Source organism: Lipotes vexillifer, unplaced genomic scaffold (assembly GCF_000442215.2).
Source record: "Lipotes vexillifer unplaced genomic scaffold, Lipotes_vexillifer_v1.1 scaffold414, whole genome shotgun sequence".
Classification (NCBI taxonomy): domain Eukaryota; kingdom Metazoa; phylum Chordata; class Mammalia; order Artiodactyla; family Lipotidae; genus Lipotes; species Lipotes vexillifer.
Window position 1 is genome coordinate 2507047 of NW_006782864.1, and position 3376 is coordinate 2510422.

Below are 3376 nucleotides of genomic sequence, written 5' to 3' on the forward strand. Positions count from 1 at the left end.
TCTTTCCCTTTGTCAACCAACATGATTTGTGGCTTTGGGTTTGAATCAGACTCACTGGGACTCCGTGCTCCTCTCACTGGGGAGTGGACTGTCATTGGGGTTGTCACTTCCTGCCTGAAGTCAGGGTGGGGAGGCCTTGTCTCCAGCCTGGAAAAAGCAGCAGCGGGAAAAGAGAACCAGGCGGAACGGATGCGGCTAAATGGTGAGCCAGCACGCCTCCCCCATCAGTCTACAATCAGGTGGTGTTTGCCGAGACTCTGTTTCTTTTCACCCAGACCCTGGGGCAAGGCAGTCCTTCCATCAAACCTGGAGGCTGGGAAGCTGAAGGAGAAAAACTAGCCTTCAATGAACAAAATCACAAAGAAGGCTCATCGAGCCCAGCATCGCTCACCACTAATGGCTTCATACCCGAGCTGCTCTTTTACTCCCTTTTTTTTTTTTTCTTCCAGCCAATGGGTTTTTACTAGTTTTGTCAAACTGCAAGTAAATAACCTAGTGAACTCTGTCTTTGCTGGAAATAGTCTTTTTGAAAGAAATGGTTTATTTTAGGAAAGAGGGAAAAAAAGCCCAACCACAAAACAGGCTGCATTATGAGATTTCCAATTTTGCCATGATTTTGTTCCCTGCGTAGATTGATGCTGCAAGGACTGTGATAAGAAGTTCTTCTATGGTAACAAATGCAAAATTGAAAACCGACTTCAGCCCCATTTGAGCTCACGCTGTTATCACTTTGTCTTTTCACCAACGTACCTGTCTGTGTGTGCTCTTCACCAGCCCAGGCTCTGTGGCCACGTTCACTGTCCTGGAGATTTTGACATCTTCTTTTAATTTTATTTTTTATTTTTTGACTATACCAGTATTCCTAATATTCCCACTACCCCTTACCTCCAAAACCCCCACAATCCTGTAGGAAAGGTGTACACATTTTAGGAATCAACATACTTATCTGCAAAAGGAGAAGTGCTAGTTTGCATGGCATCATTCTCAAAAATATGCAGACGCTAAGCAATGATGTTGAAATCATCTGACACGGGTTCATATAGGGTTCCATTTCTCTGTCCTGCCAATCTTCTAGGCAAATAAGACTCCAAATAACCTTGATTAAAACTTAAGGTAGTGCTTCCCTGGTGGTGCAGTGTTTGGGAGTCCGCGTGCCGATGCAGGGGACACGGGTTCGTGCCCCTGTCCGGGAAGATCCCACATGCCGCGGAGCGGCTGGGCCCGTGGGCCATGGCCACTGAGCCTGCGCGTCCGGAGCCTGTGCTCCGCAACGAGAGAAGCCACAACAGTGAGAGGCCCGCGTACAGCAAAACAAACAAACAAACAAACAAAAACTTAAGATACAACCTAGAAAGGACTACAAATATATTTTAAAATCACACTTCAGTACTTTTTTATGTCTCTAGTATTTTTCATGTTCCGATAGCACTTGTAAACCCATTTAAAGACCTTAGAAGGGTCCAGGGACTGTTTGGAAGCAGTCTTTGTGCTCCAGGAAAAATGAAGGAATTAAAAAAGTGATAAATGAGGAAAACCAGACAGAAAGGATTTATACTACGCCCTGTAAACAAGATGCAATTTGCTGTGTATTCTCTGAAAATCTCTTTGCCTTTGTGGCTAATCCATGAAGGCAAACCATTATTCAGGAGACTGGCTAGAACCCAATTGTAAAGAATGACAAGTGGAACCAAGGGCTGGAAAAGTAGGAAAAAAAATCTCTGAGTAAAGGAAGGGGATGGGGGACTTGGAATCAGGTAGCAAAGGATTCAAGGAGAATTCATATTATGGAGATCACGTAGAACTCGAAGTTAGGACTGATGCAGTCTGCAGTGAGTGATGTTTAGCATTATGTGGATTACAGTGTTTCCTATACAATGTCTTATTTGATTCTCGTGGAAACCCTAATAAATATCATTGTGTTCATTTTGTACATGGAGAAAGTGACACTCGTTTTGGCTACAAATTAGAGTAAGTGACTTGTTCAATATCACGACTCATTTGATATCACGACTTGTTCAATATCATGCAGCTAGAAAGTGGTAGGGCTGGAACTGGGGTTCTGAACTTCTGACTCTTTTATTGGTGTTTTCAACCCACCATCCTGCCTCAGGTAGCAACTTGGAAGTTAGAACTGCAGTGTTGTTTAGAGGTGAGGGGAGTTTGGATGGGCTGTCAGTTCAGCAAAGGAGGAATGATGGAAATAAGAAGGGCAGGGATAGAGATGCAGATGTAGAGAACGGACGTGTGGACATGGGGGTGGGATGAACTGGGAGATTGGGATTGACATGTATACACTACCATGTGTAAAACAGCTAGTAGGAACCTGCTGTATAGCACAGGGAGCTCAGCTCGGTGCTCTGTGGTGACCTAGATGAGTGGGATGGGGGGGTGGGAAGGAGGTCCAAGAGGGAGGGGATATAGGGATACATATAGCTGATTCACTTTGTTGTACAGCAGGAACTAACACAACATTGTAAAGCAACTATACCCCAATAAAAATAAATAAATAAGAAAAAAAATAACCCAGAAAAGGCAATAAAGAAAGAAAGAAAGAAAGAAAGAAAGAAGTGGTCAGTTTCTCCACACTGGACACTGAGCAGTCAGGACAGATGGAAATTCATGGTCCTGCTAGCCTGCAGGAGGTGGGGATTGATTTGTTCAGTTGCATCTGCCTGCTTGCGTGTAGCTTGGCTCTGATCAGGCTTTGGTTGGAGGTGCCGTGTGTGTGTCACCATCCCAGGGCGGCGTTGTCCCTGGCTCCTTAGGGCAGGGCAGCTGCAGTGAGAGAGGGGCTGGGGACCTAGCTCTTCATCACAGTTGATCCTTGTATTATTCCCTCTGCTGACCTGGTCTTACCTTTAAAGACAATTAAACATTCGCTCCAGGCTAAAAGATCCCAATGGTGGGCTTGCCTGGTGGCGCAGTGGTTGAGAGTCCACCTGCCGATGCAGGGGACGCGGGTTCGTGCTCCGGTCCGGGAAGATCCCACATGCCGTGGAGCGGCTGGGCCCGTGAGCCATGGCCGCTGAGCCTGCACGACCGGAGCCTGTGCTCCGCAACGGGAGAGGCCACAACAGTGAGAGGCCCGCGTACTGCCAAAAAAAAAAAACAAAGAAAAAAAAAAAAGATCCCAATGGTTTCACCTTTCTTCATTAACTCTGTTTTCTAATCCTGAAATTATATTGGCTTGATGACCTTGGGCAAGTCACTTAACCTCTGAAACTTCACCCCATGGGACCCATAGGAACCTGCTCAAGTGTTTTCTTTTTTCTTTTTTTTAAGTTTTAATATTTTTTTTTTTTTTTTTTTTTTTTTTTTTTCTTGCGTTATGCGGGCCTCTCACTGTTGTGGCCTCTCCCATTTGCGGAGCACAGGC

General features: G+C 45.4%; 1 protein-coding gene across 1 annotated transcript in view; it reads left to right on the forward strand.

Moving 5' to 3' along the window:
- The window catches only part of ZMAT4 (zinc finger matrin-type 4), a 214526-nt gene that overhangs the window by 40683 nt on the left and 170467 nt on the right, over positions 1–3376 (forward strand). The gene's annotated exons all lie outside the window — the stretch shown is intronic.